Here is a 12,221-nt window from a genome sequence, read left to right as displayed (position 1 = left end):
GCATTGGAGGATTTTTGCCATCCAAGCAGAGGAAAATTATTCTGACTTCGTAACTTCGCAGCTTTGTTAATATTAGAAGACGTAGCTATTATCAGGTTGCCTTTTTGTAAGGGAATTACACAAGGACATTTCGGTAACACTTAGAAAACTCACACTTTCTGCAAAACCCCTATTTCCTCAAGAGGCTAATAGGAGTTCAACACGGATAGAAAAAAAACCCACTCTTTTCATCTATTCTCAGAATAGTTACCTAGAATCATAAAGGCTGGAGATTGAAAAGGCCTATTCAGCTCTCGGCTGCAGTTTCCAGGGATCTGGATAGAGTTTTTCCTCATAGTATAGTACATTTCCTACTGTTTTGTATGGTTTTATTTTAATGGCCTCAAAGCCTTCTCCACTTCTATGGAAAACTCGTTCCAAACTCTAGCCAATCCCATCATGAAAATTACTTTCTTAACGGAAATGAAAAGATAGCTCTTTTTTTTTTTCCTTTTGGGTAAGAACTTACATTAGACATATAAATGTAGGTGAGAGATGTAACGTGTCTTGACCAATTCAAACATTTTAGAATGGGAGAAAACTTGTTTTTATGCCAAAATGATAATAGTAAATATTTGAAAATGAACTTTTTTTTAATAAGGTGAAAATTTCAGTATGTATTTGGCATATGTGGAATTGTCTTCGGAGCTAATTAAACTGGAAAGAAGCATAGGTATATTCAAGAAGAGAGTAGAGGCTCAGTTAGCATCTTCACTCGTGGAATAATAAAAAAAATCGTTGCAGTTTCTGTTAACTCAAATATCCCCCAACTTTGGCACTGTCTACTTGTATGTTTTTTTTAAATTACATAAAAAGTCAAACAAATAACTCATCAGTTATCATTTGAAGAAAGGCTTAGTACTCTTTCCTTTTCCCCTTTAATGAAGGTTTGCATTTTATAAAAGCAATTAGACCACATGTATTTTCCTTTTTTCCTTCATAGTAGATGGAGAGAATATTCTGCACTCAGTTTATAAATAGCAATGCTATATACATAACAGTGGCCTTAGATCATTTTTGGGAACAGGCAAGTCATAGATACCCCAGAAGAATGAATAAATACATGTATGGAATATTTATATCATCTCTTGTTAGCATGTTTGATTTGTCATTGCTAATTAAACTGCTATTTTTATCTTCTTGGAAATTTCCTAAATGTGATTATTTGTTTCACTCATTTATTCATTCATTCAAATAAAACGTGTTGAATACCTACTAAATTTTGAATGCTTTTGTAGGCTATGGGCATTTAATGATGAATAAAATGAAGTTCCTGTCCTTGTGAAACTTCTGTTTGAATGGTGAGAGGTGAATATTGACAAACAAGTGAATGTATAGGGGAATGTATAGGGGAAAAAAATTAAGTAGGATAAGAGAGATCAGACCTTATGCAGATTCTTGTGCCTGTGTGTATACATGTTTTTATTGGAAGGAGGCTATTGCTTCACATAGATGTCTGTATGACAAAGAGACTGTATGAGAAGAATTCCCAAATAAGGACTGAGCCCAAACTTTCCAGGTTGAGTAGATTGCTAAATGTAAAAATGTTAAAATGTTGCTTTTATGATTAAGTAGTAGCAAAATGGCTATTGGATTTGCTTGGTCAGTAGTCTAGAAGAATAAGAGGAGAAATGTGGTAGAACGGTGGTTAGCGGACATGATTATAAAAATGAGTCCGATAGGTGCAGTTTTGTTTTCCTCCATGTATACAGCTCTCAGGGGGCAGAAACAGCCTATGAAGATAGTTAAATTTAGCTGGGGTTTGAATTTTTCCAGGGAACCATGCAAAGGTGGGGCGCTACATATGTGGTGGTTAGGTATATGAGCAGGAAAGATTATATTGATAGAACACGGCATTTAAGCTGGGTTAAAGAGGGATGTGAGGACATGAGGAGATGGAGGGATAGCTAATAAAATGTTTTGGTCACTATCCCAGTGGGGGAAAAGTTGTAGAAATCAAAATCCTGAGGGAGCGAGTCAGGTACCAGAGCAGTTGGTCAGAGATGCGGCCCCTTGAAACATTATTCTAGATGAAGGATGATGTTAGATGAAAAGCTTGATTTGTGATCACAGACATTAATCACAACGCTTTTTACCCCTCTCTCTGCCCCTCCCTGCTCATGCTTGTTCTCTTTCTCTCTCTCTCTCTCTCTCTCTCAAAAATAAATAAATAAACATTAAAAAAATCAGTGCTTTTTCTTGCCTTGTGATATCCCATTTCCATCTTTTATGCTTCTACTTTGGTAAAATAAACATCCTAGAAGAGACTTTGAGATTTTGTTTCCCTCTCCACATTCCCCACATAATTATGACAACTATAACATTTATATTGTGCCTTATGGTTAGGAATTCCTTTCACATACAGTTTCTTATTTAGGTCTCTTCAAAATGCTGGGCATCCATGTTTTACAAAAAGAGGAAATTAAGTCTTAGGTTTGGAAACCTTATAAAGGTCAGAGGGTTACTTGCTGCGACTCCCAATGCAGAGTGGCTTCCACCAATGATTTCTTCACAGTGCACACACACATAAACTCCACAACCTCACCTCCCCCAACAGACATATACATGCACGCCTGAATCCAACCACACCACATTTTCAGAAAACAAAATTTAAACATTTCAGCCTTCCTTTACACTTGCTTTTGGCATTTAATAACATTTCCCTTGTCTCTCGGTGTCTATTCTTTGGGAAACTTCCCATTCTCCTTAATCAATCCTTTCATCTCAGTGCATCCAGTCTAATCTTTAAAACAAGCAAAACTGACCATGTAGCCTGCCCATCTCAAATCTTTCAACAACTTCCCTGTATTTTTAGGATTAAGTAAAATTCCATAATTTGACCTATCATACCTTGTAGGACTTGATCTTAGAGTACCTTTCATTTATCCAATATTGTATCCCCAGCATCCAGCCCAGAACCTGGACTATGGTGGTTAACAACTAATACTTAGATGGCCCAAAGAAGGCCAGTCTTTTTTCTAGGCACTATATATCTGTAAGTATGCTATCATCTATAATTATATATCTGTATTATCTATCTGTCTGTCTGTCTATCATCCATCCATCCATTCATCTGTCCACCCATCTTTGTCTATTATCTATCTATCTATCTATCTATCTATCTATCTATCCATCCATCCATCCATCCATCCATCCATCCGTCCATCCATTTGTCCATTCATCTTTCTTTCCATCCTTCCATCCATCCATCCTTCCATCCATCTATCCATCCATCTTTATCTATCTATCTATCTATCTATCTATTTATCTATCTATCTATCTATCTATCTATCTATCTATCTATCATCTATCTATCTATCAATCATCTATCTATCTATCTATCTATCTATCTATCTATCTATCTATCTGTCATATCTATTATCATTTAATCTTCACAATAACCTAGGAAGTAGGTATTACTGTCATCATTTACAAATGAAGGAACCAAAGTCCAAGAATAGCATGCTACTTGCTTTAAGTTTCATGCCTCTGGCAGAGATAGGTGTTGTATCTGTACAGGCTGCCCATGCTCTTCACTGTGACACAGAGTGTCACTGACATAATAAGCAAATAAATGAGCTAGTTAACAGATGAGTGAAAATTGTCCTCTGTTTGGCCATTCTATACGAATTACCCTGGAAGTTTCTCTTCCATTGTTCACTGAAGGATACCTAATTCCTTGTGGCTCAGACTCATACTACTGCTGCTCAAATTCCTTCTATTGACCAGTATAACTCTCCTTATAGTGTGACATCTTCTACAGAATACAACATTCAGGATGAATTCTGACTTTTTGTGTTTGGATACTGTACTTGCACTAAAAAAGATTTTAGATCTCATTTGCTATTTGTCCATTTTATTTTTCCAGATGCTGGTCCATGTTGAGTTTATGGTCAACTAAAACCACAACAGAGCTTTAAATCTGTTTCATATGGATGATCAGATTTTGAAATACAGTTCTACTAATATCCTTCTGCTCTAAGACTTTCATAATTTCTCTTCTTGAATCCAAGCCTTATTGAGAAGCATTTTCTTCTAGAGATTAATTAAAAAAATTTTTTTTAATGTTTTATTTATTTTTGAGAGAGAGATAGAGACAGTGTGAGCAGGGAAGGGTCAGAGAGAGAGAGAGTCACAGAATCTGAAGACAGGCTCCAGACTCTGAGCTGGCTGTCAGCACAGAGCCCGACACGGGGCTCAAACCCATGAACCATGGGATCATGACCTGAGCTGAAGTCGGACGCTTAACTGACTGAGCCACCCAGGTGCCCCTAGAGATTAATTTTTTAATGAATTATTAAATGAATGTATTATTTTATTTTTTAAAAATGTTTATTTTTATTGAGAAAGAAAGAGTGGGAGAGGGGCAGAGAAAGAGAGAGACAGAGAGAGAATCTCAAGCAGGCTCCATGCTCAGCATAGAGCCTGATGTGAAGCTTGATTTCATGACCTGTGCCAAAATCAAGAGTCAAACACTTAACCCATCGAGTCACCTAGGCATCCCAATAATTTTATTGCTTTATAGATACAGCATGTATAATATTGATTGTGAGGGATCTTTTGAGACTTTGTGGCTTTGTACAATATTAGTTTTTCTAAATTTTTTAACTGTTGCTTGAAGCAATGCTTAATCTAAGTTGATGTAAAGTTTATTATTTAGAGCTTTTTAAAAATCTATAATGAATATATTTGCTTTTTCTTGATCTGTTCAATTCATTGGCAGTAATCTCCATCATCATCATCATCATCATCATCATCATAGTAATCTCTAATTATCTTTGTTGATCTATCCATTTTTCCCTCTCAGGCTACCAAGTTGTTGTCTAATATTTTTGACTATATTATTTGGTCTCTTTTTTTAAACTATACTGTTATATGAAGATAGATTCAGACTTATTTTACATTGTTTGTGTATAATATTTTCTGTGTTTTTTCCTCATGATCACTTATGGTTTAAATTATTTTGTCTGATTCTGGATTTCTTTTGGTCCTTATTTGTGTGGAGTCATTTTTTTTTTTTTATTCCTTGATTTGTAAACGTCACATATTTTTCATTTTACTATTTTGGAATCTTTTCAAAAATCCATCAGAGGTTTTTGATTAGTGGTGACCACCATTTCCATTTCTCCTAGTTACTATTATATTGGGATTTACTTTTGACATACATTTTGTTTTCTCTTTTATTTATTAAAAGTTTTTTGTTTATTCTCCCCCTTTACTTCCCTTACTTTCCTAATATCTACTGAATAGAGTGAATTTTCTTTGACTGGCTGTGTTTTACCAAGACTTATGCTAAAGTTTATTTTTGTCAAATCAATTTTTTTAGCTTATAAGTATCTACAAATCTTTTTCAGTAAGTTAAACACTTTAGCAAATACTCCACTTGTACAACATCTAGGGCTTTAATTCTTGACTGTTGTGGACATTTTCTTACTTTTTAGATTTCTTTTTCTTATGGCCATTGTATTTTTACTAAAATGTTTCCTTAAGTTATTTATTTACCCTTACTTCTCATGTATTTGTACTATCCTCCTAGATCTATAGCTTTATTTGCTGGAGAACAAACCAAATGGATTTTTGTGTGATTAACTTTTGGAAGCCTTTTGTGCCTGATAATATTTCTATTTCACACTTACATTTAAAGAAAATGTTTGATAGGATATAGGATTCTGGTATAATGTGCTTTTCTTTCAATATTCTGAAAATAAAACTCCATTGCCTTCTTGACTCTAATGTTGTCCTTGAGAATTTCAATGCCCGTTTGAGCCTAACTCCTTTATGAGTGATTGGATTTTCCTTTCTGGAACTTTAAAGAACCTTTTATTGTTCCTTGATGTTCTTAATTTCCACTATAGTGTGTTTCAATCTGGGATTGTCCTAATTTATCCAGTTTGCCATTATACATTTTTCAATCCAAGATCTTATATTTTCTTTAATTCTGAGAATTTGAAGTCACTATCTTTTCCAAAATGCCTTCCCTCTATTTATTCATTCATTCACTATAAAATCCATACATTAACTTATGTTGACATTTCTATATCTATTTGCAGTGTGTTTACAACTTACCTTTCATTCTTCCCATCTCTCTACGTCTTCTTGATGCTTTTGGGCATCTGTTTTTATTTGATCTTAGCCAAATGGCCAAGAAGCAGCTCTGGGGATCTGTTTTCAGTCTGATTATGGTAGATACTGTTTGTGGCCTACTCATCAGCCATTTCTACTTCCTTCTCGCTGACTTTGTTTGTATGACAATGTACCCAGACCCAGGGAATGTATCATTATTGATTTAAGGCAAGTCAGAAAACCCCATTGACAGTGAGTGATCAGATGACTATAAGAATGAGTTCCATGCATCAAGGCTTAGGTTTAATTAGTAAGGCTACCATTTTCCTGGGACCAAAGAAAGCAAGGGAGAAGGGGCCAACATGGCTGGTAGTGCCCTTGTGCCACCACTGGTAAATAGAATTTTGGAGTTCAGATTAGGTGTTCTTAGAAAAATTAAGAAATATACTATTTTTGCATTTTGTGAGTCACAGAGCATTTCATTACCAGTATTAACATATTTGGGTGCATTATTTCATTTAGCTAGTTCTGGTTAATAGGATCTGAGGGACGGATGCTGCGGACTGTGGAAGACATTTTTCTTTACTACTGATATTAACAGGTATGACCATTACCACTATCACTGATGATTAATATTAATAAGGGATGCAAAGGAAAAATTCTTTTGGCCCTAGGGATGAGGTTTTTGTGTTTTTGTTGTTGTTGTTGTTTTGTTTTGTTTTTGGCTCTTCTCTTGCTCCGTTGTCTGGGTTACCTGGCTGGAACACTAACACCTCACTACACATCGATCCCTGAACTACAAGCCACCAGCTGGTATCTAGAGTCATCCATGAGAACCCTTTAGATCTACATACTGCCAATAGCCTGATGCCAAATTTCACCACTGTCCGGTGATTCCTGTTGAGAACACCTACTCTACTAAAATAGATTACTCAAGTGTTTAATCAATATTTTGGAGTATTGGCCCCAGCTATAGTTTAGATGTTGGCTTTTTTTTTTTTTTTTGCCTTTGCATCCCTCTTTGGCCTCTTGTTATTGTCACCCCAGTTATTCCAAAGTTGAGCCTGTGTGCTACGGGAAGCATATTTATAAAATAGAAACAGTGTCTGTCCTGGAGGAGATAATAATCTGGGGTACAGACAGTCAAGTAAACAGATAATTATAATATAATCTCAAATATATGATAGCAGTAATATTAAAATGCTATAGAAGTGAAAAGAGTGCCTTTTTGCCTGGAGAAGTTAGTAATTAATTAATAGAAATGTTGACATATGAACTGAGCCTTGAAAATTCAGCATTTTCATTCCAGGAGAGAAAATGTCATGTACAGATATGGAAATGGGATCATGAAAGAGCATAGTGTAGTTGAAGAACTTTGATAGAAATTCATCTATGTGCTTTCTGAGTGCTCGTGGTACAGGAGTAACAGGGTGAGATATTGAGAATTTAAAATTGCAGGATGCCCCACATCAACCGTGTTATTTATTTTCTGCTGTCTGTAAAGGAATGGGCTTCATCTTTGGGGGAACAGGAGAGTAGTGCTGCATTTTTTTGAATTGACTTTTATTGTTTTCTCTTTTGCCTCAGAATAAATAAACAGGAATTTTCCTTTTTAAATTTTCTTTAATGTATGTTTATTTTTGAGAGAGAGGAAGAATCTGAAGCAGGTTCCAGGATCTGAGCTGTCAGCGCAGAGCCCAGTGCGGGGTTTGAACTCACCAACTGTGAGATCATGACCTGAGCTGAAGTCAGACACTTAACTAACTGAGCCACACAGGCGCCCCTTAGTAAACAGGTATTTTCTAACTTGAGAGTATGGAGCCTGACTCAATGAGTCATGGGCACTTCTCTGTACTATTCTCCTCAATTGTTACAGGAAGCAATCAAGGGAGAACTATTGGATCTTTTACATAGTAAGAATGAGCAGGTAGTGTCAACGAGATGATAATTACCAATAAAGGAGAAAGGAGAGGGGCAAACAAATAATGTTGCAGGTTTTTGGGAGGTAGAAACTGGAAACTCACTCGGATGTCATGCCTTTATGTGAGACATTGTGGAGAATGGTCGAAACTGGCCAGTAAGGGGCCACCTGTGGCTCAGTCAGTTAAGCGTCCAACTTCAGCTCAGATCACCATCTCTCTGTTGGTGAGTTCGGGCCCTGCATTGGGCTCTGTGCTGACAGCTCAGAGCCTGGAGCCTGCTTTGGATTCTGTGTCTCTCCCTCTCTCTGTCCCTCCCCTACTCATTCTCTCTCTCTCTCTCTCTCTCTCTCTCTCTCAAAAATAAACAAACATTAAAAATTGAAAAAAAAAAGAAAAAGAAAAAGAAACTGGCCAGTAAGTGGTGGTGGTTCTCTGGAAGCTCTGACAAAGATCTGAGAGGGGATGAGGAGATGGGGACAAGCTCTGAGGAGCAGTGCCTGATCAGCCTCCTGCCCCAGAATGAACTAGGACATGAATAATGACCACCATGCGCTACGGCTCAAGGTGATCTGACATTTTCCTGGGACCAAATAAGGCAAAGAAAGGAGCCAATGTGGCTAGTAGTGCTCTTCTTGCCATCACTGGCAAATAAAGTCTTGGGTCCGGATTAGATTTGATTTCAGAAAATTAAGAAATATATATATTTTTGCATCTTATGTGTCACTGAGCACTTTGTCCCTATTAACATAGCTGAGTGCATGATTTAAACTTTTTTTTTTTAACGTTTATGTATTTATCTTTGAGAGACAGAGCATGAGCAGGGGAGGGCCAGAGAGAGAGGGAGATACAGAATCTGAAGTAGACTTTAGGCTCTCAGCTATCAGCACAGAGCCTGAAGTGGGGCTCGAACCCATGAACCATGGAGTCATGACCTGAGCTGAAGTTGGACACTTAACCGACTGAGCCATCCAAGTGCCCTTGTGTTTATTTATTTATTCAGAGAGAGAGAGAGAGAGAGACAGACAGACAGACAGGCAGAGAGAGAGAGACAGAGAGAGAGGCAGAGAGCAAGAGAATGGGGAGGAGTTGAGAGAGGAAGAGAGAATTTCAAGCAGGCTCTCCACTGTCAGCACAGAGCCAGTTGCAGGGCTCAATTCCATCAACCAGGAAATCATGACCTGAGCTGAAATCGAGACTCAGATGCTTAACTGATAGAGACACCCAGGTGCCCCTGTTATTTTAAAAACTATTTTTAAAAATCTTGTCTTATTGGCTTATCTTTTCTCTCTTACTGGCAATATGTTGATTTAACTAATTCAATGTGCATGTGTATGGGTTGTATGTAGAGGCATGGTCCATTTTGCAGTATTTCTTTCCTATGGTTTTGGAGATTGGTTAGGTATAGCATAAAACAGAAACATAAAAGCAATTTTATAACTGTTTTCCAGGTATATAGCAACAATGTTGCATTTACATTTACATACTGCCTGAAGGACCTCATACCAGACAGGGGAAATGAGTCAGTTGCATTCAATTAGGGATAGTAGTTCAGTGCTCAGTGTTTACACATGATTATTTATGTATGAGTTGGGGGTTCATACTCTTTCAAGATGGGTATTAGGAATAAGCAGCTTGGTTTTCTCATCAGATTTAGCCGTCCAAAATTCAAGCCTAATAAAAACACTGTGCTTGTTATATGACAGCATTGTAGATGATTTTCTTAGTTAATTTTCTATTACTCATAATGTATGGATATTCCTAATGATTCCATTAGAGTTTAAATAACAGAATTCAGCACAAATGTATTTTTACTAAGCAGAAGAAACATAATTTCTCTGGAACTGCAGCTGCTGTAGTTGAAGATGAGGCTCTTACTATCCCTTAGGGAGATTACCGTCTCTGCCAGCTGACTTCGTTTTTATACAGCCAGCGATTTATTAGATTGCTTTGCTCTTAAGTGTGATAATAGGCCTTATGCTTAGCAAGGTTTAGAGACTTCCAGTGCATTAATATTTTATGACAATGACAGGCAAGACACATTTTGTTTACCTAACAAGACAAGACAAGCCAGAGCTGATGTGTATTGGATATCAGCACTTTCAACTTGGAGGAACCCTTTCAATGATATATTTAGGGCTTTGCAATAGCTCCTATAATTGTAATCTAATCAGTTCCTTATTGAGTACATTGGTATTATGTGTAAAGAAATCATTGTAGCTTCACAGTCTGGACTTCATAAGAAGTAGCCTTACTGTTAGGTGACTAATATTAACCACGTAATGACCAGGGGGGTTCTAGTGACTTCCTTTTTTCCAGAAACAGGTTTTATTCCACTATGAATTCATTCAGCCACGTGCCAAAGCTTTGGTAGATGCACATATATGCTAGTTTTATTCAGAGGGTCCCCTCAAGGGATTGGAGTCACCTATTAGGGAAAGTTGTGTCATGGTGCTCTTGATTTCTGGATTGTATTGTTGTTGCCTTGTTATTTTACAAGCTATTTAAAATATTGTGGTTCCCATGAAAAGATGCTCAACATCACTTCACCATCAGGGAAATGTAAATCAAAACGTCACTGAGATACCACCTCACACCAGTCAGAGTAACTAAAAATAGCAACTCAGGAAACAACAGATGCTGGCGAGGATGTGGAGAAACGGGCACCCTCTTGCCCTGTTGGTGGGAATGCAAACTGGTGCAGCCACTCTGGAAAACAGTGTGGAGGTTCCTCAAAAAATAAAAAACATAGAGCTACCCTAGGACCCAGCAATAGCACTGCTAGGAATTTATCCAAAGGATACAGGAGTGCTGATGTACAGGGGCACATGTACCCCAATGTTTATAGCAGCAGTTCCAACAACAGCCAAATTATGGAAAGAGCCCAAATGTCCATCAACTGATAAATGAATGGATAAAGAAGACGTCATTTATATATACAATGGATACTACTTGGCAATGACAAAGAATGAAATCCTGCTATTTGCAACAACGTGGGTGGAACTGGAGGGTATTATGCCAAATGAAATAAGTCAGTCAGAGCAAGAAAGATAACATATGTTTTCACCTATTTGTGGAACTTGAGAAACTTAATAGGGGACCATGGGGGAAGGGAAGGGGAAAAATAGTTTCAGAAAGGAAGGCAAACTGTAAAGAGATTTGAATGTGAAGAACAAACTGAGGGCTGATGGGGGGAGAAAGGGAAAAAGGTGTGATGGGCACCGAGGAGGGCGCTTGTTGGGATGAACACTGGGTGTTGTATGTAAGCGATGAGCCACAGGAATCTACCCCCAAACCAAGAACATACTGTACACACTGTAAGTTAGCTAACTTGACAATAAATTATATATATTAAAAAAATAAAATATTGTGTTTCCTGGGCCTCTTACAGAATGGAAGGAAGAGCAAGTAAAAGATCAGTAGATGAAAGAGACCAAGCAAATTACTACAGAGCCATTTTAATTTTGTTTGTCTTCTTCATAAAGTTAACAATTCTGTCAGTTTCCTCGTTAGACAAAGATCGTATATCTCAATGAATAGTGAATGTTGGACTATTGATTCTCTCTCGTTTAAAATTCTCTTAGTATACCTAGCCTATATGTATATTTTTGAATATAAAACTATGTGTGCAATGTTTCTTCAGTGCTCTCAAGGGCTGTAAATATTCCAACCAAACTAGTAGGTACTTATTATTTGTACTATTAAGCTGCATTTTATACATTAATTAACCTGTAGTTTAGATCCTAGATATTATACCTATAGTTTAAGTATGCAGTCAAATTTAAAATTTTTCATGTTGTCCATATCACCTCAGGAGGCAACCCTGGGCATCATCTGCTCCAAGGAAAGGGACACTTTGTTTAGAAAGGAGCTGCAAACCTTCCACCATATTGGTTAGAGTATAGTTTGTGGGGAGAGGGAAGGGAGGACAGATGCAGGCTTGGAGGGTGAGGAGTGGGCATTTGAAAGGGAAAGAAGCCTAAATATGTTAAGAAGTGAGTCAGTACATGTGCAAAACCAAAGGACACCAGGCACATGCAGATTTGGAAGAACTGCTAATACCCACAGTGTTCCAATGAGGCATAAACACAAACCACGTCACGCGCTGCAGGGCCTCTCTGTGTGTTCATTACTTTTAATACCATTCTGTGCAAGCCTCAGAGGAACACAGCCAACTCCCACATCGCAGGGTGAGCGTAA

This window comes from Crocuta crocuta, unplaced genomic scaffold (assembly GCF_008692635.1).
Source record: "Crocuta crocuta isolate KB4526 unplaced genomic scaffold, BGI_CrCroc_1.0 scaffold64, whole genome shotgun sequence".
NCBI lineage: Eukaryota > Metazoa > Chordata > Mammalia > Carnivora > Hyaenidae > Crocuta > Crocuta crocuta.
The sequence above is the reverse complement of the archived record's forward strand: the minus strand, read 5'-3'. Positions refer to the sequence as shown.